Source organism: Chelonia mydas, chromosome 6 (assembly GCF_015237465.2).
Source record: "Chelonia mydas isolate rCheMyd1 chromosome 6, rCheMyd1.pri.v2, whole genome shotgun sequence".
Lineage (NCBI taxonomy): Eukaryota > Metazoa > Chordata > Testudines > Cheloniidae > Chelonia > Chelonia mydas.
Window position 1 is genome coordinate 53,291,649 of NC_051246.2, and position 26,707 is coordinate 53,318,355.

The 26,707-nt window shown below is 41.0% G+C and overlaps 1 protein-coding gene across 17 annotated transcripts in view; it reads left to right on the top strand.

Moving 5' to 3' along the window:
* The window catches only part of CD44 (CD44 molecule (Indian blood group)), a 100,909-nt gene that overhangs the window by 4,635 nt on the left and 69,567 nt on the right, over positions 1 to 26,707 (top strand). The gene's annotated exons all lie outside the window — the stretch shown is intronic.

The following is a 26,707-nucleotide window of genomic DNA, read 5'->3' on the forward strand; positions in this document are numbered from 1 at the left end:
AAGTACAGCTACAGATAGTCGAGAGGTTAATTGTAGATCGTCAAAGTTAAGTTTAAACTAAGAACTGAAGTACAATAGGCAACTGAGCTTCAGCAGAGCTGTTCTAAATTAAACTGTAGAAACAGCTATTTATTTATTTTGCTATACCAATGCTGTAAAACAGACAGTTGGTGGTGGTGGGGAGGGACCCAACCCTCCTGGCGTACAATAGCTGTATTATTAGGTTCACACAAGCTGAGCTAAAGGCTAATGAATACAGGGTTGAGATGCAAAAACTAGGACAGGCATGCTGAAAAGAAACTTAACTGCTATGAACTGTGACTGAAATCTGGAAGAGCTTTATGGCAATGGTGCATTTTTCTGACCTATCTTTAAAGCTTTCTTTTGGGGTTAACTGGTGAGGTTTTAGAACAAACAAAGGAGTTTGGAGATGAGCAACCCGCTTTCTATACTTGCATAGTGTGACTACCAATACCAGAATAAATAACTTATTTTCAGAAATAAAAGCACTAAATTTTTAAAAATCGGAAAACCAGATGCCCAGGATGACAAAATGACCTTAAAATTTGATGTGGTGCAGGCACAACAGTGTTTGGGGAAAATAGCTGTGCCTTTAACAGAGTCTCATTGTAACAGCAATTGCCTTGAGTTGCTTTGGAGGGAAACGATTTATCCTTCCACCTCGGTTTTCTACTAGCCAGTTCTTGGGAATCTAACAAAATCCATTTGTCATGGACATTGTCACCTCAGTGCTTTTATGTTTACCTCTTGTTTACTCGAGCACCAGTACATGGCTCCAATTGATGGAGTGGTGCCAGAGATCTAAGATGCAAAGAAAAAGGAGAGCTGGGAATGTCATTGAGACAGAGAGGCAGAGTGCCCATCGGCGTAGAAGTGGTGGCCAAAGTTGCACCACAAGAGGAGGTGAAAAGAAAGGGATACTATAATTTATCAATCAGTCAACGAGAGAAAGGGATCCTACCTGCCATTTAGGCTATATATCTCTTATGCAAACCTGTACGTAAAACAATTTGAATAAGCCTTTTGTGCTAGTTTATTTCAGAAAGGATATAACATTGTATACGTTGGCTATTCTCCCAAAGCTCTCAGTAACTAGATTTTAATAAAGATTGGCTTGAACTGCCATAGTCGTTTAATGGAAAGGTACAAATCTGCCCTTAGGCTCTCTATGCCAAGCCAACAGACTGCAGTTGGGGATGGTATTGCATTGTCTGGAGTGGGTGCTGTTAGTTCTTTGGTCAGTGGTGGCTTCCGCAGTGGCAGCATATACAGAGGGAGCGGGAGTGAGGCTTAAATGAAGGGGAGGGAAATGGCATCACAGTGCTGAAAACCCTTTAAGCTAAGCTCTCTTATACACATGGTGTGTTGTGGTGTGTAGTGTTGTTGAAGCAACTCATCATTTCAGTTAAGATTAAGTGAAGGATCAGAACCATATCTGAGATATGTCCTCCTCTGTGGGACTACGCCCTGCACTCTTAAGGACCTGGACTTGAAACATTATTAATTATTATTATTATTGCTGCTGCTATTTATATTGCACCACAAATGGACACAGGGTTCTTCAGTCGTTAGAGTGTGCCAAAAAATGCTCAGAATCCTTGTGCAGAAGAGCTTCGAGACCATACAGAACAATGAGGTGTAGACCAACATACGGCCATTCCAGCAAGTTTGCTTTGTGGAACAGATCAGTTCTCAGGCCTATTTTCAAGGAGCAAAGGGAAGTGGGTTGTTGTCCTTAGCAGTAAATTAAGATGGATAAGAGGGTTGAGAAGCAGAGTCCAGAGAGAAGAGAGGTTGCAGTAATACAGCTGGGATATAGCTAGAGCATAGTCTACAGATTTGACAGTTGGGTTAAAGAGAAAAATATTTCTTGTAGACACTGGATTTGGTGAAGGTCCGGATATGAGCAGATTCACAGGCAAAAACTAGGTAGTAGAAAATGGTCGTGTTGTTGCCAGAGAAGAGATGGTTTCATGGAAACATAGTTAATTTTGAGCATATTAAGCTTCAGAAAACATCAGAGAAAGCGGCAGACTAAACAGAGTGGAGAAAAGTAATCGTCAGCACAGAAGTGATGCCCATGGCTTTGAAAAAGATGGAATCTACAGGGACAAGACTCTGGGGGATTCTGACAGTTTTTTAGCAGCCCTTTTCCATTCCAACTACTGTACTCTTGTATATTCTGTGTTTCTGGCTGTGATAGTGAGTGATCCTTTCAAAATACAGAATCAGAATTGGGGAAAGAAAATCTATACCTTAAACACTTGCATTTCCATTTCCTCTATCTATATGTATATATATCTATCTATATTTAACCTAGACTTCCATTTTAATTGCTTTATACATGTCCATAATTGAATTTGCATAATTACCTACTGTGTAATGTAATTTCACAGAGAGGATAATAATGGAACAGGAACTGCCCACTGTAATATTCTTTCCTAAATTTAAAAAGAATGCAACAATGCATTGGCCCGAGAAATCACAATTGTCCGTCACCCATAAAGAAGCAATAATCCCTCCAAAGCAAGCCTTACCACCTCCAGTAAATTGGTATGTAATTTATAATGGCCACTGTGGCTGTTGTTACAATCCAAATGTAAGTGGGGGAATGCTCGCGCTATTGTGGGGAACTTTCTGACTTCTGCACTACCCCGGTGAAATGGGCTAGCAGAAGGATCTGAGTCCTCGCTCCCACTTCTTTTACCCAGAGGCCTCCTTGCCCTCGAGGACTCCCCTTCCATCTTCTGTCTGGCAGAGTCCTTGTAACCGCAACAAGGCTGGGCCCAGGATTCCTGGGGGACTCAACCCCCAACCTTGCTGTGGTCACCTAGGACAGGGGCTAGTATGTCCCCACTCCGGGGTACTCTCTCTGCAGTGGACACTTCTCTGACCCACTGATCATTACATATGATTTAAAGCAAATACAATATATTTAATCAGCAATTAGTTTAAAAAAGAATAAGGAAAAATGGGAAAGGTTAAAGGAAAACACATCACCCCGCTCTATGGCAGGGAACATTACAAATAGTGTCTCTGTAACGTCAGGGCAGTTCACATTCTGTTCCTTGTAGGTCCCAGGCCTTCTTCTCAGGCCCTAGCTGTGCAGCAGGGATGCTGCAGGTTGGACACTTGCTCTGGTGGTGGCCACACACCTCCGGGCTTTGGGTGGTGGGACCCTTCTTCCCAGCGTCAGCCCCCCGTTGGGTTAAGATCCCTCTCACAGTCTGGCATGCAAGGACCTTTGGCTGGGTGTGTCTTTCTGCGCTGGGCCCTTTGCCCAGGGTCCCTCCTTGGCTCTCCCCAGCTGCTCACAGCACCTGGCTCCAGCCCCAGTTCCACCACTCCGTCTCAGCTCCAGCTCCACTCTAACTCAGCACTGCTGCTTCTCTGGCCCCTCTGGCTCTGGTTGCTACAGCTCTGCTCCCAGGGCAGGTCTGCTCTCTCTGGGCTCTGTCTCTTGCTCTGTGGCTGCAGCCCTGCTCCCAGCACAGGGTCTGCTCTCTCTGGGCTGCTTTTCTGGCCCCTCTGGATCTGGTACATCTCTGCTCCCCAGCTAAGCTCAGGCCCCTGCTTTCTCCTTAGCTCGGCCCCACCCTGTCTGACTCAGGCAAATACAGCTCACATGGAGGACGGGACCCACCCTGGCCTCCTGACTCCCTGATTAGCCTGCCCACCCTGTCAATGAGGCTACCTGGAGCGTTGGCCTCTCCCCATTGTTCTTGGGGACTGTCAGTCTGAGGGTCCTGATTACCCATCAACCCTTCCCCTTTTAGTACTGGTAGCTAGCCAACCAAAACACCCCCACTGAATGTCAGTAAGGGGACAACAGTCCCTTTACACAAGGCAGTGAGGGTCAGATATGATTTCTTGTCACTTCCATACCCTTCAAACCACAGTCTCCCTTGCAGTGGTATCAGCTAGAACAGTAGCAGCTGGCTCTGATTTTCCTGTGCCTGCTGAAGCAGACCCCACCCAAAGCATGAAAGGGGAATTTCCGCATATGAACGAATTGGAGAAGAGTAACAAGAAATGACACAGAGAAGGAGGTTTCTTAGAGGAGCTTCTCTCAAATTGAAACTCAAGCTAATTCCAGTGCATTTGGTTGATGAGTAGTTCCATGACTTGGTTTCCTTTCTAATGATGTCTGCATCAGTATTTAGGGTCTGTGGGTAGTATTAACAAGGGAATTGAACTCTCTTATGCACCAAAGAGATGCAGATCATGTCTCTGGGGTTTTCCAGTCAGTCTTCGTTACAATGCCAGTTATGTTGTACAATGCAGTTTAACTTCTTTGTGTACAGCATCCTTTATCCACTGTGTCACAAAGCAAAAAAGACAGAATTAAAACAAGTTAAAGGGAAGGCTGTAATTTTATTATTCACTCTGAAGCTGAAGCAATCACACCAATTCAAAGTAAAACTCACAGGGAAGACCTGAATTTTAAATATATCCACAGCTGGAAAATATCTAGGTTGGCTTTTTTTACTCATGACTGAAGTCATCTCAGTAGGCTTGGAATCTCTGTGATCGTTGGAACTCCATGCGCTATCAAACTACGGTTGCACACTGATACGCTGTGCTGTGTGTTTGCAAAAATAATATCAGACCGTGGTAAAACTTCCATCTCTGTTGCTGCAAATAAAGCTGTTTGAAAAGCAGCTATTAACCAGTGATAGTCAACTACGCCAGTGGTTCTCAACCAGAGGTGTGTGTACCCTGGTTGGTATGCAGAGGTCTTCCAGGGGTTATGTCAACTCATCTAGATCAGTGTTTCTCAACCTGGGAAGGTTGTGGGACTGGTTGGGGAGGAGGAGGGGTTGCAAGTGCAGGCTGGCGTTAGGGGATGGAAAGCAGGGCAATTGTGTGTGGCCCCATGCCTCCGGGGGCCCTGTGAAGCTAAGATACATGCTTCAACCCTGGGTGGCAGGGCTCGGGCTTCAGACTCCTGAAAGGTTTCCAGTAGTCTGGAAAGGTTGAGAAACACTGAACTACACCATTAATGTCTGGTTTTGTAAATATTAAAATTGCCGCAGAATAAATTACAGTCAAGTGCCTGTTATAACATTGTTTTTGGAGACAGGTCTATGTTTCACTTTGGGGAGCTGCTGAACTGAGTGGGCCCCAATGGGAAATGCATTCTTGGTACTGGATTTCCATGGAGTATTTTTGTGTTATTGGATGGCATCAATAGGATGTGGCATATGTGGGCAGATGTGCTAAGTATGTTCTTTCAGCGTATTCACATTCAGCAGTGAGCTATTTCCAGGCACTTGGGGATGCTTAGAATTTGACCTGTATTTGAATAGAACCCTGATATCCTTTCTGTGAATTTAACGATAATAATGTTTAGGGCTTTTCATCTGATCTTAAACCACTTTACACAGATGGGTAAGACTTAATAGCCATCATTTGCCATTGGGAACATTGTGATTACAGAGATGTGAAGTGACATGGCAACTCAGTGTCAGACAGGAACAGATCCCAAGTCTCCTTACTCACATTCCAGGCCTCCACCTACTAGATGAAGCTGCCATATTGGGAATATGAATAGTTAGCAGGGAGGGTTCATTATACAAACTGTAGAGGGAAATGATTCATTAATACTGAACACAGCTAAGGTGTGGCCTGGTTGCCTTTCCCTTTCATCTTCCTTTCCCATTTCACTTTCACTCACTTTCCTGTTCCTCCTCATCCTCTTCCCATTAGATAGCTACTGTTAATTTTTCTGTCCCTTCCCTTTCTCGTGATTTATCTGACCAGTTATAGAATGTATAGAGTACTTTAATGTTCCTCTGTTTTGCTGAAGCTTCTTCAAATTTTCAGTAACTGTTTTTGTTATTCACCCTTCATTAATGTTTTTATGCATAAAATGTAATGATGGGAATAAAGAATATATTTTTAACAGGGAAAGAGAAACTATATATATATTGTGAAGACAATTCAGATTAATTTCCTCTGCAGCAAATTTGTAAAAAAACACACTTTGAATGAAGCTTTTGTCCCTTTTGTTGACATTGCTGTCCAATTTCCTGTTTCATTGCATAAATGCTACCTGCACATAATCCTAAAACCTTTCAGCTCTTACCATTTGCTGTCATTCGATTTTTATTAAGTAGAAGTGGACACAGGTTGCAGTTTCCTATTTAAAAGTGTTCAAATCCAAGATTTTGATTCAGATTTGTCATTTTTTTTTAATTAGGGATGTTCAAAACTATTTGAACAAAATAAGAGCTGACCCAAACCTTTGCCCCAAATTGATGTTAAAAAAATCAGTCTTAAAATTGATTTAAATTAATTTTAAAATCATATTTTTTTTTATTTTTCATTTTCTAGTCCAGATGACAATTCCTAGAATGTTACAAATGTAGCAGCTACTGATATTGTTTGGTACTCATGGATTTTCATGGGTAAATGACATTAAAATATCCATGCCTCCCCAAGCAGATTAAAAATTGCAAACCTTGTCCCTCCTAGACTGCAGACCACCATTACATGGGCCTCATTATTCTCAGTATGCAGAAACATCTATCTTTAATTTTCTGTGCTTCTTCAGAGTAACTTGCAGCTGCTGTTGGTATTCCGTTTAACTAATTCCTTTGTATGTGATGATCCCAGAAGTCTGCTTCCTTTACATTTCTTATTGCCATCATTGTCATTATGTTTTCCTCTTTTGTTCATTTTCCCTCTCTCTGGTATCTGGCTGAAGCAATCTGACAGTCTCTGTAGGTTCCTATCTGTCTAAATAGGTAACAGAAGGTTAAATCCAATTTGTCTAAATTTGGTCAGTACTCTGGTCATCTTCAGAAGAAATAAAAATCTACCCCACCAATTGCTCTCAAGAAATGGGCCTTGGGGGACGCTTGAATGAAAGGAAAGTTTACAGGAGCAAATATGTTCTGGTTCTGGACTATATTTTTGTCCCTCACAACAAATATTTCTGTTCCTTTTAATTTCAGCCATCCTGTCCATGTAGCTCTGACTTGCGTCCCTGTGTTTTTAACCATACTGATGTCATTCTGGGATCCTGGCTCCCAGTGCTGTCATGAGAATGGTACTAATGAAATGTCTCTGTCTGCCAGGGCAAGAAAGATCAGAGTCATTTTGGACACCTTTGGAGATAAGTGAAATCTGAACACTTTCAGTTTTTAGTGCAGGAAAAAAGATCCTTGCGTGAAATAAATTCTTCAGTCTCTGACTTCATATGTGCTACCAACCTGTAATGGTGCCTCTCTTCATAGCCAGGGTGCAGACATTTCATTTTCTAACCTGCAGGGAATAACTTTCTGGAAGTTACAATTAACCACCAGAGGAGTGCAGTGACCTTTCAGGTGAAAAGACATCCAATGCTGTTGAAGAAGAAATCCTTCTTCACCTCTAGAGCGGTGATGCTCAGACTTAATGAGCTGGAGAGCCACTTTCTCATTGAGTGGAGAAACAATCACAGCAGAACATCCTTTGTGCTTTTGTGATGTGTGTGTTGTGACAGCATCATCCTACACTGAATCCAGCATCATGATGACAATAGTGGAATCCTTTGTCAGCATGTTGCACCACGCTGATTTTTGTATCTCACTGCAGTTCTCTCTTTTCCCTGTAGCCCCATTCCCTCTGTGCTTGGTGGGATGGGAGATAACCTTAGCATCGCTAATCTATTTTCTTAGTGTGTTCCCCACTCAACAAGCTTCAGACGTGATGTGTAGCAGTAATATGAGTAGTGTTCTCCATGAGACCAGGCAGACTCAGAGGAATGCCGCACAGATCTAAGGATTCTAGGAGAGCTGCATGGAGGGCCCTACTGAGACTCACGCAGCTGTTGGGCACAGGTTGAGTATCACTGCTATTAAGTCTCTTTATAGCATCCCAGGGCTACTGAATGTAGCAGGCCATTCTCTTTTTCTAGTCTGAAACTATTCAGTATATGGATTGAGGCAGACGACCTGGTCCCTTTCCGTTCATAAAGAGGCATGCTCCACAACTTAGAGGTTGTCCACATTCAATATGTCTATAACAGAGTGAGAGACTTTGTCCAGTTTGCAGCACATTAGTGGTTTTGTTCTCTATTAACCTTTGACTGAGAGTACAGTTTTACCTGTACAGTTCATACCTCCGGGGGCTGGGTTGAACAAAGTCTTTATTACATTCAATGAGTATTCACTTGGAGTCAGCACTGTAGTGGTAATTGTCGATGAGAGTGTACTGTAAATACATATACTACAGTTGAGCAAACCATTGCATCTCACAGCAACCTTCCCTCACTGTGCAAGCAATTAGTAAACTTGGAAACTGGAATCCATCTTTCTGTCTACTTATACATTATTACAGTGCCTGTTAATACAGAATATAAGCAAGAGCGGCTTTCCCCGCTGCTGCTAAGTGGGCACACACTTGCTTCAAACATATAGAATGGCCACACACAATCCAAGATCCAAGACACTGTTGTGCTGATATGGGGATGCTTTGGGCTCAACAAGGGATAAGTTAATATTTACTTCATACAACAATATTTGCTGATATTGCCAAATAGATGTCATCTAACCATATCTCCCAAGGTAAATGGGCCGGAGAGCTCTAGCAGTGTGCTAATAACAGTGCTGATGGTGAAGTAACACCCCTCAGTGTATCCTATTACACCCAGAAAATGTAAACTGTACACTACACTACATCGTGCATGATATGTACTTAGCTTTACCTGTCTTGATCCTCCCTGGAACCATACATCTGAAGGAAAAACTCAGATGCCTGTACTTTCTCAATGGACACAATAGGATATCTCCTCAGAAATGGCTGGAGTATAGGATGCAATTTTGCTGATATGATCCAATCTGAAGTCAGCATTTGGATATTTCCTCTTTTTTCTAGCACTATAAATGGTTCTGTGTAACTGTTACATCATTTGAGCTAGAAGGGAAACTCTGACACAATAGCAGGGTTGGGACCAGGCTGTAGGTGAATAAAGTACCAAGGAGCTTGGAATTTCATCATTTAAGTATACACATATCATTATGTAACACAACACAGATGAGTCTAGACAATGAGAAGCAAATGAATTAAACTGTTGAAGGATGGCACATCATAATACCTCTCTCTCTCTCTCTCTAATGGCTTTCCATCAGTAGAACTCAAAATACTTCACAAAGCAGATCAGTATCATGATCCCTGTTTTACAGGTGGGGACACAGAGAGGGGAAGTGACTTGCCCAAGTTCACCCAGCAGGCAAGTGTCAGAGCCAGGAATAGAACCCAGGTCTCCTGAATCCCAGTCTAGTGCTTTATCCACTTGACCTATTTCTTTTGCCTGTTTTCACAGAGGACAACAGTTATGAATTCATATAGCAGCTGTTTCAGAAATATGAGAAGGCTGTGAGGAAACTTCCTCCTAATACTCTCAAAGTCAACAATAGCGCATAGGGCCAGGGATGTTTTCTGGAATGTGGTGTCTTAAAAAAATTCAAACTAGGAAGGAATCCAGGAAAAAGATGTATATTAAATAGATCTTTATAACCTTTTTCGTTGGCTTGATTATGCAACCCTTGCTGATTTCAGTGGGACTACTCGGGTGAGTAAGTGTCCACCAATGTAAGTAATTTTTTTTTCAAAAGCAAGGGAAGTGCAAGCCGACATTCAGAAGCAACTCTACAATAGCAAGCTACTGGTTGCAGACTAGCACTTTAAGTGTTAGGAATATCAGCCAGCTAAGTTATTAACAGACTTTATCACTTACACTGTGGGAGTTCAGATTAAACTAAGTTTATCAGCATTACAGCACACTATCATCTACCCACTGACTCACACAGGAAGTTCAGGTTGAACTTCTGCAAGATGATTCATTAACCCCTGAAACACACTGTTTTTTCCCAAGAGAAAGGAATATACTCAAGACAAACAACCCCCTACAAACAACAATAACCATGGTAACACATGACTATGCCAAGGTGAGACAAGGTGGGGTGCGTGAAGTAATATGTCTTTTATTGGACCAACTTCTGTGGGCGAAAGAGACAAGCTTTCAAGCTTACACAAAGTTCTTCCTTCACTCTTTAACTTACTGGTTTGGTGCATGAAGTTGATGAATGCCCATTTAGTATCTTCCACCCTTGCAGAATAGAGTTAGTCACCTTGATTAGGATTTTTTTCAGGCATCTTCACTAATAAGCAATTGTCTGAGACAGACTTTCAACATGTGTCATTTCCTGGTGGATAGGCAAATCTTTCCCATCTACAGTTACTGATCTTGGATCCTCTAGATTGATTGTTGTACTCTGAATCAGCTGTTTCTGTAGGTCGGACAAGATGTCTCTGGTTTCTGTGAAGAACTTGCCCTTGCTTTGCAAGAACCTGACAGGATCTTGTCACTTCCCTTTTAAAACTCTTTCATGTTGATGCTGAAGGGGAGAAGAAGTCAGTGAAACTTCTTGTCCTCACCTTTGAAGCTCTTTATAACTGTGCTTGACTGCGTCTCTGCTCAGTTCCTCCTTCCCCCCCAAATCTCTTGAGTCCGTCTAAACCTCTCGCCTAACAACTCCCTTCTTCGACTTACTTTTAACTTCATGCTTTTTTCCTATTTCATCCTCCTTTACTTCTGGTGGATGTGGCCCATTCCCAACAGTAGACAAGAAGGGGTGAATATCAACAGAGGGAAAATTACTTTTTGTAGTGCTAACGAGACCAATTCAGTCATGGTGGATGTGGTACATGCCCAACTGTGGCCCATTCTCAACAGATACTCAGAGACTTGTCAACTGTTGGGAATGGCTAACATCCACCCTAATTGAATTAGCCTCGTTAGCACTGACCCCCCCATTTGGTAAGGCAACTCCCATCTTTTCATGTGCTGTATATCTATACCTGCTTACTATATTTTCCACTCCATGCATCTGATGAAGTAAGTTATAGCCCATGAAAGCTTATGCTCAAATAAATTTGTTAGTCTTTAATGTGCCACAAGGACTCCTCGTTGTTTTTAGATGAAATTGGTTGATCCTAGCACTTCCAAGGGACAACAGTGGTTCTCCGTTTGCCGATTCCTATATTTGAAGCAAATAGTACATACTCTTGCAATAATTTCAGTGTTTGTTTCCATTTGTACATGGCCATAACAAAATTTCTGTGCTCTCCCGGATATTTTAATCCCAATGTCCTTCATGGACAAGCATTTCCCAACATTTAAGCAGAATATTGTCATCCTAGATAATTCTTCAGAATATGAAGAGTCAGGGAGGGTAGCACTTTGTTTCTACAGCAATTCCTGATTACTTTGATCCATGTTTAAAACATGGATTGCAGCAGTCTTAGTTCTCTTTTTCACTTAGTTCACTTCCACATTAGCTGAGAATCTTGACTTAATTTCCCCTTCAGTTGTCAAGAAGTCAATTTAACTTAAAATATTGGAAAAACTAATAAAGTTTAAAAAATGAAAAAAAAAACCCTGAAAAAAACAACAACCCAGCATTGTATAATTATGCCTGCATATTGTAGATGGGCAGAGGGTGAGATGGGGCTCTGTACTACTACAGCAAACCTGTACTGGTGTAGGGTCCCACAAGAATTTTTCCATTGACCTCAGTAAACTCTGGATGAGGCCTTTATTCATCAAATTGAGCTAATACACATTATGTGAGTTTGTTTACTCCGCAATGCCTTTTTCTGTGACTTTCTATACTTTTAGGTCCATCAACACCAGCTGAATTCAAATCAAGTCTTTTAAGCTGCTGAAAACCAAGTTTGTCTTTAAGCACTTCTATAGTTAGTTTATGCTCCATCAGCAGCCAACACTGACACGTGTATTTCACATGTTTCAATTTTAAGTGGTATGCGGTGTGCTTCCAGTTGTCCTAAAGAAATATCATTGTTTCCTTCCCCAAACTGGAAATGTTCACATGACTCAGCACCTCAAATACCTTGGCTTGCTGTGGTGAGAAGCAGCTTGACTTTCAGCCCAGGCTTCGTTTTTGTGACTGCAATGGCTTGTAGGTACATCTGGAAATCAATATTAGCTTTTCCCCAGATTCCTTTAAGACCGTCTGTGAGCTTGCGCTCTGAGGGGACTTCTGACCTTTTCCATGATCTGCACCTTGGGAAAATGCTGTCTTCCCTCCAGTATCCCATTTGCTTATTTTCTCTTCTATGTCCAGCATTCCTGATCTCTGCAAAGTTGCCATTCCTGGTAACATGTGTTGTTAACAACAACCAGACTGCTAAATTGTTAGCAGAATTTATTTCCCAAAATCAAAGGACTCAAAGTAAGCAGAGCTTCTCAGCATTATGCTCCACAGACAGCTAACTGCCTGCTGCTGATAGGCAGGTCCCTTTAGTTCCAGATCAGAACTGAGCTGATGCAAGCTGAATCCTGCACCCCATAGCCACATAACACTCATGAGAGTCCCTACAACAACAACACAGTGTGCACAGCCCAGCATTCACAAGTCGCCTTTAATAACAAACCAGCAAGTATGAGAAAACCTACAATAACAAATCAGGGTGCGTATACCGTTGTTCACAAGCAGCCAGCGTATGTCGCCCAGAGCTCAGTCACAAGGCAGTATCCTCACAATAACAAACCAGTTTGTGCAGCCCAGCAGTCTTGAGTATCTGTGGGGTAATAAACAAGCTTGCAAAGATCTGTGGCCATGAGCAACCTTGCAGTAACAAATCTGTGCATGCATGGAAAGAAGGGTAAATGTTTTGGTAAGAAGAAACGTAGTGGTTTTACATTTCAAGCTTTGAAGGAGCAAAAGTAACAGTGAGGCGGAAAATGTCTTTTAAAGACTTGCTGATAACTTGCTTGTGTCTCATTTTAAGACATGGTATCCAGATGATATTTTTTTCCCTTCCTCAGGTTTTGCTAACATTCATTTCTGGGAAGCCAGGGTTTAAACCATTAAAGGTTGTAGTGCTGAGGTGCCTGGCCATAAATCGATCCAGTAATTTATTGGACTTGTAGCTTCTCAAGTACACAAATAGAGCCATGCTTATTCCTCCTGTGTATTCTGTACGAGACAGGAATGCAAATGTTGCCATACCTATATCAATGGCACATTCAACCTAGTATTTTGCCTCTGACACCTCTGAATCTCCTGACCACTACACATATTCAGCAGGCCAGTTGTACAATATTATACAACAGAGAAGAATAATTTTTTTCTGGTCCTAGTAGGTGACCAGCATAAACCCTAATGGCATAGATAGTTTAGTATCCAATTTAATATTTTTGAATGATAAATGATTATTTGATTCTCAAGTGAATTTTTTCCCTCATATTAAAAAAAATAAGGGTGAAAATTCACAAGAACTCCAGACCCCAATGCACTTCAACTTCAGGAATGTTTGGATCGGAATCTAGACTGTATCTCTCACACCCAACAAATACAATGTTGAATCTAATTATTAAACTTGGCAGTTCAATCCAGCTCCCAATGAAATCATTTGGTGACTTCTATGAGAGCTGTAGCAGGTCCTAAGTCAGGGCTTCCAGTTGTGAACTTGGGAGCTCCGATTGATCCTTTGGCAACTAAATTAGATCACTGGGCACCTAAGTGCTCATATGAGCACACAGATGAAGAACCAGATTCTTAATTTCAGTGGATAATTCTGTAGTAGATTGCAAGAAAATAGTACAAAATGGGTTTTGATTTCATGTCTTTATTTTCCAGACACTTGAAAATAGGAGAGAGAGAGAATTAGTCTGTCCATGGTGGACAAACTGTGTTTGGAATGAAAAATTTTAAAATAGATCTGTTGTTTTGGGGGATTATCTCTCTTCCTGCCATTACTTGTTGGTAGGAGGTCAGAATGGGTTGCTTGTCTTTTGGCATGTCTTCCTTTGTTGGGCGTAGTCTAAGCAGTCTTGCTCTACTTAGTATCAGAGGCGCCGACTTCCTGAGTTCCCGGGGGGTGCTTGACCTTCGCTCAGCCCCAGGCCCCACCCCCACTCCACCCCTTCCCCCAGACCCTCACCTCCACCTCTTCCTGCCCCTGCTCCACCTCACCTCTCCCCACCCCTGCTATGCCCCACTTCTTCCCGCCCCGTTGCACCCCCTCCCATCCTCTTCCTGCCCATGCTGGCCCACTCCTCCCTCTCCCCGCCCCAGTGCCTCCTGCACGCTGCTGAACAGCTGATCATCAGCAGGCGGAAGGCGCTGGTGGGGAGGAGGGTTGATCGGTGGGGCTGCTGGTGGATGCTGAGAACCCACTAATTTGTTTCCATCCCATGGAGTCGTCGCCTGTGCTTAGTATAGTTCTTACCTTAATGTTGTGTGAGTCTATGTTAATTTGCTGGTTTTCAGAATGTTTAAAAAGCTTCTTGTGGTTTCCTTTTACTGTTGTTATTTGTGGTAAAATGGCTCTACCGTTAAAGTCAACAGACGCTTTTGTGTTCAACTTTTTTTTTTTTTTTTTTACTGTTGAGCATTGTCTGGTTTTTCTTAATAAACTTTCCACTTAAGCCAGTTTAAAACAGGGAGAATGGTTATGAGAGTTTCATGTAATACTGGGAGAAAAAATGTAGTAACTAACATATTTTATTGATTCTAGTTTGGAAATTATCCGTTAACAGACCATGATTATTTTAAATTTATTGTGTCAAATTAGTGGAAATAATTCTTAGTCTCATCAACTGGAAGCACACTGCAAGTATTTGGAATTCATAATCTGTGCCATTTTAATTGGACATGTGGATCACATATCTCACATGGCATGATTCTCTTATCCTACTAAATGAGCATAACTCTTTGGTTTCTCATGTGATCAACTTATGATTTGCATGGAAAGTGGGGAGAACACAATAAAAGAGGATTTGTTTTAAAGTTCAAACAAACACTGACATGTTTTGCATCCCCCTGCCATTCCCTCCCAGTTATTCACCACACTCTAATTTCATGTAAATATCTTCACCAGGACTGCATGTAATTAACACCAACAAATGTGACCTCCCTTATTCTACCTTTGGGATTCCAGTTATGTTTCTTTCCTCACGCCGTTGAGTTTTTCTAGTGTCAACATTCGTGATTATGTTTTGCTCACCTCAAGGTGGCGTATGGCATGGTTGTCTAATTCCAGAACAATGATTTCTCTGCCTGAGCTTTTTGGTTTTCTGTTGAAGTATTTGGCTCTGCTGCACAGCTGTACCACATTCTGGTGCAGGCTGAAGACTGTCATTCTGCTTTTGGGTGAAGCAATTGAAAATAAGATAATATTTAATGTAGAGAGTAAGGAAGTTAAACATGAGTTATGACAGTGTACAGACTATCTCCGGATGTTTACCACAACAACTGTTGCCAAGCAGATAAACGATGGTTGGAAGTTCCATTTGCAGCTTTTTTTGCTGCAGCAGCTGCTGAGGAGTGAAATAAATGGCTTGTTCTGACTTGTACTTTCACAGCGAGTCTAGCCTGCTCGGTTCAACGCTATTCAATTTATTCCTATTTTTAATAAAACTAATTTACTCATCATGAAAGTTGCCAAACTGAGAGGTTGAAGCTTTCTGTCTACCTGCAGAACAGGTGCACAACAATGGCTTTGGAAACTGGTGGGCAGATTCCCTAACGAGGGCACATCATATAGTCACATGCTCAAGTCTCACTCCACATTCCCTTCCTCGAGGTGGGCTTATTAAAAAACAGAATAGACAAAAGGCTCAAAATAATGCAAAACAATGAGAAATACTTTTTTGCTTTCTTTCAGCTGGACAAATCCTTCCCCTACTACATAGACCTTCCTCGCTAACACTCCATCTAGGACCATTCCTGCTCCTGCCTTCCCCTGCTACTATTTAAAAGATAGCTCTATTTATAGCAGGTGCTGCTTGCAACATTCAGTCGCATGGCCAATATCACATGCTCCCTGAATTCAGTCCCCTCAGTTTTAAAGGGTCAGGCCAGGGTGCAGAGATAAGAACATGAGAATGGCCATACTGCAGTGGGTTCCCAAACTAGGGGCGCCGCTTGTTCAGGGAAAGCCCCTGGTGGGCCGGGCCGGTTTGTTTACCTGCTGTGTCCTCAGGTTGAGCCGATTGCAGCTTCCAGTGGCTACGGTTCGCCATTCTTGGCCAATGGGGTCTGCGGGAAGCAGCATAGGCCGAGGGACAAGTGGCACCCCTAGTTTGGGAACCACTGCCATACTGGGTCACACCAGTGGTCCATCTAGCACAGTATCCTGTCTTCTGACAGTGGCCAGTGCCAGGTCCTTCAGATGGAATGAACAGAACAGGGCAATTATTTAATGATCCATCCACTGTCATTCAGTCCCAGCTTTTGGCATTTGCAGGTTTAGGACACCTGGAGAGTAGGGTAGAGTCCCTGACCATTTTGGTTAATAGCCACTGATGGACCTATCCTCCATGAACGTATCTAATTCTTTTTTGAACCCTGTTATAGTTTGGCCTTCACAACATCCCCTGGCAATGAGTTCCACAGGCTCACTGTACATTGTATGAAGAAGTACTTCCTTATGTTTGTTTTAAGCCTGCTGCCTTTAATTAAATTGGGTGACCACTGGTTCTTGTGTTATGTGAAGGGGTAAATAACACTTCCCTATTCACTTGCTCCAGAACATTCATGATTTTATAGATCTCGATCATATCTCCCTTTAGTCGTCTCTTTTCTAAGATGAACTTTGCCAGTCTTTTTAATCTCTCCTCATATGGAAGCTCTTGCATACTCCAGTCATTTTTGTTGCCCTTCTCTGTACCTTTTCCAATTCTAATATATTGTTTTTGAGATGGGACTACCAGAATTGCATGCAATATTCAAGGTGTGGGCATATACCATGGATTTATATAGTGGCATTATTATACTTTCTGTCTTACTATCTAGCACTTTCCCAATGGCTCCTAACATTCTGTTAGCTTTTTTTGACTGCCGGTGCACACTGAGCAGATGTTATCAGAAAACTATTCACTTTGACTCCAAGATCTGCTTCTTGATCCTATCGTTTTGTAAGTATAGTTGGGATTATTTTTTCTCATGTGCATTACTTTGCACTTCTCAACAGTGAATTTCACCTGCCATTTTGTTCCCTAGTTCCCCATTTTGAGAGAACCCTTAGTAACTCTTTGCAGTCAGCTTTGGACTTCACTATCTTGAACAATTTAGTATAATCTGCGAACTTTGCCATCTCACTTACCCCTTCCAGATCACTTCTGATTATGTTGAACAACATAGGTCCCAGTACAAATCTTTGGGGAACCCCGTATTTACTTCTTTGTAGTGTGAAAATTGACAATTTATTCCTACCCTTTGTTTCCTATCTTTGAACCAGTTTCTGATCCATGAGAGAACCTTCCCTCTTGTTCCATGACTGCCTATTTTCTTAAGAGCCTTAGGTGTGGTACCCTATCAAAGGCTTTCTGAAAGTCCAGGTAGATTATATCAACTGGATCATGCTTGTCCACATGGTTGTTGACTCCTTCAGAGAATTCTAATAGATTGGTGAGGCATAATTTCCCTTTGCAAAAGCCATGTTCACTTTTGCCCAACATATCGTGTTTGTCTATGTCTCTGATAATTCTGTCCTTTACTACAATTTCACTAATTTGCCTGGTACTGAAGGCTTACTGGTCTGTAAGTAGCAGGATCGTTCTGGAGCTTTTTAAAAAAATCAACATTACATTAGCTGTCCTTCAGTCATCTGGTACAGAGGCTGATTTAAGTGATAGGTTGCATACCACAGTTAGTAGTTCTGCAATTTCATATATGAGTTCCTTCAGAACTCTTGAGTGAATATCATTTGGTCCTGGTGAGTTATTTGTTTAATTTATCAGTTTATTCCAAAACCTCCTGTATTGACACCTCAATTCCTCAGATCTGTCACCTCAGAAGAACGGCTCAGGTGTGGGACTCTCCCTCACATCTTCAAATACAAGAATTAATTTAGTTTCTTTGCAGTGGCTTTGTTTTCCTTGAGTGCTCCTTTAGCACGTTGATTGTCCAGTACTGTGAACCCACTGATGGTTTGGCAAGCTTTTGATAAATAATTTGCTGTTAGTTTTTGCATCTTTTACTACTTGCTCTTCATATTCTTTTTTGGTCTGCCTAATTATACTTTTACACTTGAGTTGACCAGAGTTTATGCTCCTTTCTATTTTCCTCACTAGGATTTGACTTGCAATTTTTAAAGGAGGCCTTTTTTGTCTCTAACTGCCTCTTTTACGCTTCTGTTTAGCCATGCTGGCATTTTTTGGTCCTTTTACTGATTTTTTTTTATTTGGTGTATACATATAGTTTGAGGCTCTATTATGGTATTTTAAAATAGTTTCCATGCAGTTTACAAGCATTTCACTCTTGTGACTGTTTCCTTTTAATTTCCATTTAACTAGCTTCTTCATTTTTGTGTAGTTAAATGGTATTGTGTTAGGTTTCTTTGGTATTCCCCTCCCCTGCTACAAGGATGTTAAATTTAATTACATTATAGTCCCTGTTATCGAGTGGTTCAGCTGTATTCACCTCTTGGACCAGACCCCATGCTCCACTTACAGTCGCATGCATGCATGTGCTCCAGGATCAGTACCCTGGTACAGGCAGGGTTGCATGGGAAATGGTTTTCCTGTCCCTGGAGAATTTTTGAGATATTGAAACATTTTCCCATCACAAATGGGACAAAAAGTTGAAATCTAAAAAATTTCACAAAACAATTATCTGATAACAATTTCAGATCAGGTCAATTACAATGTTTTTGTTTTGATGTTTGACCTTTATTTTTAAACCTTTTGTTAGTATACATTAACAAAAATTTCTAATTGAAAAGTAGTTTCGAGCTGAAAAACTTAACTGTTTACTTCTGAAATGTCAGAACAGGATGTTTTTTCAATTTTGGAACTTTTTTTCCAAAATGTTTTGAATCGACCCTTTCCCACAATTTCAGTTTTGACAAATCAGCATTTTCTGCTGAAAAATCCATGACCAGGTCTAATATAGACTTCCTTAAACCCATCACACTAGTGGACCCAACTCTGTCCTGGTGAGACCATCTTCAGGGTAGAAAGGTAGATCATTTTACAGGCTTATTAAGCCTGGACGCTTCTGGCAAGACTGTTGTGGTGTTCTTTTCTAGTAGGTTCTAAACTGAAACCTACCAACTCATTACGCTGAATCACTATGTAATATGCTGGATTGTCTAACTGATGTTGCCTATCTGTTTCTAGACCCGTGCAGAGGATAAGGGACCTACGTTTGTTATCTGCTAAAGGAGATCTCCTTAAGTCTAAGCGGTAGAATTCAGTGATTTTGGAACTAAAGGGACAGAGTTCTAGAGTTGGCTCCCCAGGTTTATACGTATGATTTACGTAGTAGCTATGCAAGTTGTCATCAACATGCCTAACAACACTCAGTCCTTAATACTGACTTGGTTTGGATTTGAACCAATCATTCAGAACAAAAATATCAAACTTATATAATCCCTCTGCCATCTAAGGAAGCTACTCTGTTATGTGTCTATTTGAGAGTGGAAAATTCACAGGCTTATTTTTTATTGTAATTTTTAAAGCTTAGAAGTTTTTCATTTTCTTTTGAATGTGGGTTGCATGCTTTTCAAAGATTTCCGTGCCTCATCTCATCTTGGCTGTACATCTAGCACGGAACAACGTACTGAAACCCAGTAAATCTGGTACCTCTTAGAAGTCCAACAAACGGAGAGCATCTCATGATTAAAATATGGCTGAATTGGCACCTACTGTACAAAATCTTTGCAGGGAGCTCTTGGACTGCTTAACAGTACTTTAGTAGGGCCACTCCCTAAGGAAAAAGCTAAACTCTGCTGAGCTCCCTTTAGAGCTTGAAACTCATATAACTTCTGCTTCTTTGAAAGAATCTTTTATGTTGCTCTATGATATCAGACTGGTATTTCTCTCTGTCTCCCATTCTCTATTGTCTGACCTTCTGCCCAGCTTTTTCCTATTTATTATTTTTCCATAATATTTTTATTTTAGTATTTTGACTTTACCTAGGTAGCTCCCATGCTTTTGCTCTACAGGCAAGTGTGAAGACATGGTCCCTGCCCTAATGAGTTGCAATTTAAGTGTAATCTTGCTGTCTTCTTGGGTTAGTATATCACTGCTAGTGTTATTAAAAGATGGTCTTTCTGATCACACAAAGGACAGAACTTCTTGTGTCTTGGTGCACATATTTCACCACTTTAAAGTGCTGATTTAGCAAAGCACTTATGCACCTACTGAACTTTAAACAGACAAGTAATCCTTTCTCATCCCTCTTCAACAATGCATTTTAGTGCGTGCTTAAAATTTATTAGGATTTATGCAAGTGGTTTAACCATGTGCTTTAAGTGCTTTGATCAGGTCCTAACTCAGCCCCATGGTCTTAGGTAAATTTGACACTCTTGTACTATTTTGGTGATACCAGTACTGTACTATGCCAGTCATTAACTGAGTCACAAATATTTGTGAAAGGTGTATTTCATCATAATAACAACACTGCACTGATATAATCCCTTTATTAACATTAAGCCTTACAACATTCCTTTGAATTATGGTAACATTATTATCCCCGATTTTTGGATGAGAAAACTGGGAGGGAAGTTAAATGCCTTATCAAACACACAGTAAGTTAATGGCAGAGGTATGGGAATAGAACACATATCTCCTACCTCCAAGTCATCTTCACTGTCCTCTAGGTACATTTTGTTTTTGGAAATAATATGTAAATATTATTATTACTTTTCATGGGATTTTTAAGTGAGTGTAATGCTGGTGAAGTTGACAGATGTATGGTCCTGGAGTTGAAGATCTCTGTTTCTCTTCAAATATCACAGTGATGGGAGCAATATAAAGAGCTAAACAGAACAGAATAGCTACAGACTAGGTGCAGCATAGATAACAACAGTGAAGCTTCCCACATATTACCCTACTAGTGTGCCTGTGTTGTCTTCTGGAAGGCATCTCTCGGAGTCAGTTGGTGCTTCAATATTGAATCAGCCTTGTAGTGAGTAATGAGAAGGGTGTCACTTGTGGTGAAGCTGAATTCTTATGTGGACACCAGTCCATCAGTCGCTAGATGTAGAATGCCAACTCACTTCATATAGGCCCCTCTGAGTCCTACAATGAACTGAACCAGTGACCTAGAGATTAAAGCCTCCTTAGGCCTACCCCAAGGCACCTTTAATTAGTTGAACTGAAGTCAGGTACTGAATCTATGAAGGGTTTCTCTGTAAAAAAAGTTCTTTGAATTTGTTCCCTTTTAATTCTGCTCTGCCACATTGTAGCTGGGCAATTGGGATACTGGGAAACACTGGGTTTTTTTCTGTTGCTGTCCTGAATGACAGTTTAATTACTGATCATAGATATGAATGCCAAACTGTTCACGCATACAAAGCAGATTATATTTGTTACATTTTTAGTGGCTGATAAAGGAAATCTGCTTCTTTGACATGTCCTTGTTAAATTATTGTGGGTTCTGCAGAATTTGACTTTTTAATGTTGATCAGAATTTATTCATCCTAGTAAATTATTTCATTCATCCCACTATAGACTGTAGTGTTCCCACTTTCTTTGGCCACAAAGCCTCAAAGAGTGTCAATGTTGGTGTGGTTTAAAAACATGGACTCTTGTCTACTACTAACTACTTAGACTAATGACTCATTTTGCATAACCTGACAGTTATCAGATATTTTTCAGGCACTACTGACCTGGGCTTTATTCTAGCCTCTGACATAGAGGTGGAAGCCTCTGTATTCTATTACCAGTTGGCTGAGCCATACATTCCTCTAGTGCATATGTTTTGATAATATAAAGAAATACTGTGTTACTCAGGAAATAATAAGGTAAAAGGTAGTGAAATGTCATGATGTGACCTTGCCTTAACTCCACATCTCAGTCTTTCTGATCTTAGTGTATTAATAATCACTGACTGATGGAGTTGTTCGTTCAGATTCTGCAGGAAGACAAAACTAGCTGACTTTAGAATATCTTAGCGTTTGTGTTCTAATAATTCTTTGATTTTTTTCCTTAAACATCTAATGCATCCAAATAACATGAGATCCCGACTTCCAATGGCATTTCCACCAGGTAGGTGTGAAATAACCATTTTAATTTGGTTCCATAACTGGTTCCCTGGTGTATTCTGACATTGTATATACCCTTGAAAAATATAAACACAAATTAGAGATGGGCTTGAACTGGGAGCTCCGCTCTGAATCCTGAAAACTCTGGGGAAGTTTGAATCTTGTCTGACCCCATTTCTATAATTGGCTGGAGAGAAACCCTGGTTACAAAAAAATTGACATTTGAGGAAGTCTGAATATGGATCCAACACCCCATTTTGCACTTTAAGTACTCCACTAGTGCAAATAAACACAAATACTTGAAATACGAATGCGAAAGCTGACCCTGTGCATCTTCCTTCTAGTATATGAGAACAAAACAAAATGATGTAGGGTACTATGACAGAAATGAAAACAATTATTCTCGTAAGAATTTTGTTTTTTTTTAAATAAAGAGATGATATTTGAACACGTGCAGAGCTGCATGCAATGAAAGAACACAATCAACACAAGGCCTGTTTAATAACCAAGGACAACATTTGTAGCCATAAAACCTGAATCCTCTTGAAGTGTGTAGAAAGAAAATCATTCGTGCCATCAAAACCCTTGCTTCATGTCTTCTCACAGTCTTCATTCATCACATCCTGGTTACCTGTCAATCATCTTGAACCACAAACCCAAAAAAGAAAATCCCCAAGAGAACAGTGAGCTGAGCACTTCCTGATTCTCCATGGCAATAAACATTGTGGTTTTACTGAGCAGACTTGCTGAAGACCTTGAGTGTCTAAACACTGTTTCACTTCAAAGTTTTCTGTGAAATGAGGCAAAGTTCCTGCAAATGGGTTGCTGCTCCTAGTTGCTTCCATGTGTCTGCAATTATCAGCACGATGTTTTACAGTATTAAACAATATCCCAACTGACTATTACACTGATAGGAAGTGCATCTTGAACAGTAAAAGCAGAGAAAAAATAAAACTTCTACAGGGTTATCAATAGGCCTTATGGAAAAGAGACTACATCAGCTCACTTGCATGAGGAAGTGCTACTCACTGTCAGTAAGGGTTGCGAAAACAGGCTCAAATGTAAGATTGAACTTGGTTTGGTGGTTGACTGCGGCTAAAAAGCCTGTGGTACCAATGACTTGGAGGTATATCAAACCATGAAAAGGCAGAGCTCCTAAGCCTAGCTCAGCCCATTAGATCACTGTGGTGGGCACTGGATAACAGTGTGTGCTTATGGCTTTGGCTAAAGAGGTTCAGCTCTCACTATGGGCAATTGGTTCCAGAGATAAGCAAGCAAGGCAGCTGCTAAGTGAAAGGAACAAGGCTGGATCAGATATAAGTCTTCTTGGCAAGGTGTGCTGACATATGGAGTGACAGGAGTGGTTTAGATTGGGATAGGGGGTAAGATTAGGAGAGGAGGGCTGATCAGGGAAGAATTTGCAGTTGCTTTCTCAATGCCTGTGGATGACAAGCAGAAGACAAAGGCTCCCAGGAAAGGCAGGGAGAAGAGTATCTGAGGGGTAGCCGTGTTAGTCTGGATCTGTAAAAGAGAGTCCTGTGGCTTAACAAACGTATTGGAGCATGAGCTTTCGTGGGTGAATACCCACTTCCAAGAGTGTGTGTGTGTGTGTGTTAATGTTTTCCATGCTCATTAAATCAGAAACATCCTTGGGGCATTCCATGTCTTCAAGTTGAGTAACCAAAGTCTCGTGGTCTGGGTAAGATTAATGATGATGACAATTAAGGCATGTTGTGTAATTTTTGCCTCTTTTAAGAATGATTATTAAACAATATCGTCTTTCAGCTATAGCACATCACATGGGTGTCACGGAAAGAACGTGGTCATGCCAGCTCTGAAGGGCAGAGTGGAAGGAAATATTTTGGTATTGGTTCTGATCCTAATGTAAGTGGGTTTAGAATCAGACCCTTTGAGACTTCAGGCAAGTTGAAAGTGTTAAAAGTAGTTTGATGCACAGCATGAGTTACATGTTGGTTGGGTGGAAGCGGGCTAGACCTGAGGGCAAAATTCTCTCTTGGCGCAACACTGGTAAAGTCAATAGAGTTTTACTAACAAAGAATTTGACCCCAAAACTCTGGATCTGAACAGCCCTGAACTTTGGAGAAGGTGGAATCTCTAGATTTGGGTCTGGACTTGGCAGTCCAGGCTCTTCTTTAGTTCACAAGTAGACTGGAATCTTTCTCACCATTAGAGAAAGATAAGGCCACTGGGTTGGTTTAGTTTAGAGCCTACATTTTATTTTCAATAGGGTTTTACATAGGCTAGTACGAATAGAAGCATTTTTATTAAATCAATTATTCGCTACATAACGGGCTGCATTATCTAGAGATTAGGGTTTAGGATTGTAGAACAGGACCTGCTGAGCTCTATTTCTGATCCAGCCACTGACTTTCTGTGTAGCTTTGGGCAACCTTTGGTGTCTCCATTTTCCCATTTGTAAAATGGGGATAATAATATTGACTTCACAAAGGTGTTAAGATAAATTAATGCTTGTACAACACTGCAAATGTAGAGCATTATGTGAGTGCTAAATATTGTTTGTTTCATGCATAGTGTCTCCTGGGGAGATATGTCTGCAATGCTAAGTAAAGCTGGTCTTCCCAGCTGCTGTAACAGCATATAGAAGAGATATAGCAAAAGTAATACGGATTCCATTATGGGAAAGTTCTTTAGAAGTTAATAGGGATGAAAACAGTCCTGCAAATACACACATGAGTAACTTTAGGCATGTGAATAGTCCCGCTAAGTTGAACTGGGTAGTTGTTTGCAGGATCAGGGTCAAAGGGTTTCCAATCGGAATGAAATGAGTAGAGTGTATAGCAAAATGAGGTTCCAAACATAACGGGGGCTTCTGGGTGCTACTATAATGTAAATAATAATGATCTGAAACAATAAATTAGCCCAAATTTGCTCACATCTGGGCCAAGGTTCACACCAAAGAGCTGTGACTTTACCCAACATTTCCGTGAAGCTAAGCTGAGTTTCAGGTTTGTAGCACAACCCAAAACCAGGCAAGTTTTATGTGATTTCTGATTTCTTAGTGAAAGTTTCCTATAGCCCCAGAAATGAATCCAAAATTAATAACTAGTTCCAAAATCTCCAGGTTTGTTGTTCTTAATCTCCCTAATAGTTCTGTAGGATATAATAGCCCAATTTATTAACGAATCTTAGAGTTGATGGAATATCTATTATTCACAGATTTAGCTAGCTCATTTGTGGAGGAAACAACTATAATTTGGCAGCTTGTGCGACAACTCCCCAAATGCTTTATCAAGTTTTGAATCCGGAACCCTCAGATCCAAAGCTCCATTAGCTGAGTGCGATCGTAGGCTGTTGCCCTCTATGTGGGCCAGTCACTAAAGGGAGATGTAACACACACTTTGTGTTACGCCTACATCCTAAGAGCTCAAGGGGTAGAGTGGCAAGCAATGCCATTTCCCCTGATCACGCTGAAAGAGGCATTTTTCATCTGAGTGGAGTGAATGGCTATGGCCACATCTCTTGTTTTCAGCTAGCCTCAGGAATCAGCGCTGCAGAGCACCTGGGGAGGCTTTATGCCTGTTTCTGCACTCTGTAGGAGTAATGCCTCTGACTGCCACTTCTAAGGCAGCCCCCCAGCTTCTCCCCTCCCAGCACAATTCAGGTGCCTTGAGCCATACTGGGAAAATGTCCTTGCTTCTTCTCCCAGTCTGCATCATATACAAGCGCTCATTCTTGCCATCAGAGGCCCACGCATCATGGCTACCATTAAAGCTGGTTACAAAAACTTACATGGAATCATTTTCTGTCAGAGAATGCAGTCTGTCAAAGTTGAAACAATGCAAAATCATGTCTATTTTGTCATTATTTCATTTATGAGAAAAACTGATCAAAATGTTCCGACAGTGTCGAAATCTCTTGTTTTGATGTTTTCAGTAAAAAATTTTTGAATTTTTATTTTCAAACAACTTTTGGTTTTGAATGTTTACAACTTTGAATCACATATAATATAAAAATTAAAAAAGGGAGAATTGAAATGAAATACTGAGATTGAACTGAAATGCATTTTTTTCGGAATTTTCTGTTGGGGGGAATTGGAACCAAGACAGGTATCAAAATCTCAAAATCCTTCACCAAATGGAATTGCAGTTCTCCACACAGCTCTAGCTGCCATTTTGCTCTGATCTCATCTCCTTTCAAGTCCTTCTGCTCTAGCCAAGCTGAATAGCAAACCACCATCTTTGTTTCCTTCTCCCACTCTGATCGTTGTGCCTCCTTCTGGGTGGGCCCCTGAAATCAGCTTTTTCCTGACTAGTCTGCCATTCCTCCAGTCACCCTTCCTGCTTCAGGTCTAACTGAAGAAACCACAATGCCTTCTTGTTAAAAACCACATCCTCCCTTTCTCCACCCCCTCCTATCTCCAGGATTTGGTCCTAAATTTATACATGAGATGAAACATGTACTACCTGGTGCAATGTTTGCTACCATAAATTAGTCCCACTGCCTTGGTAGTAAGTGTCTGCAGGATTGAGCCCATAGATTCTAAACTCTTTAGGTCAGGGACATTGTCAGTGTCACGTACCTTTATGGTGCAGTTACTCTTGTATAAATAATAAAAATCCTTTTACATACATACATACAGTCTGAGTCTGATTTACTGTTCCATTTGCTTATTTGTTTCCAACTTCCATATGGGAAG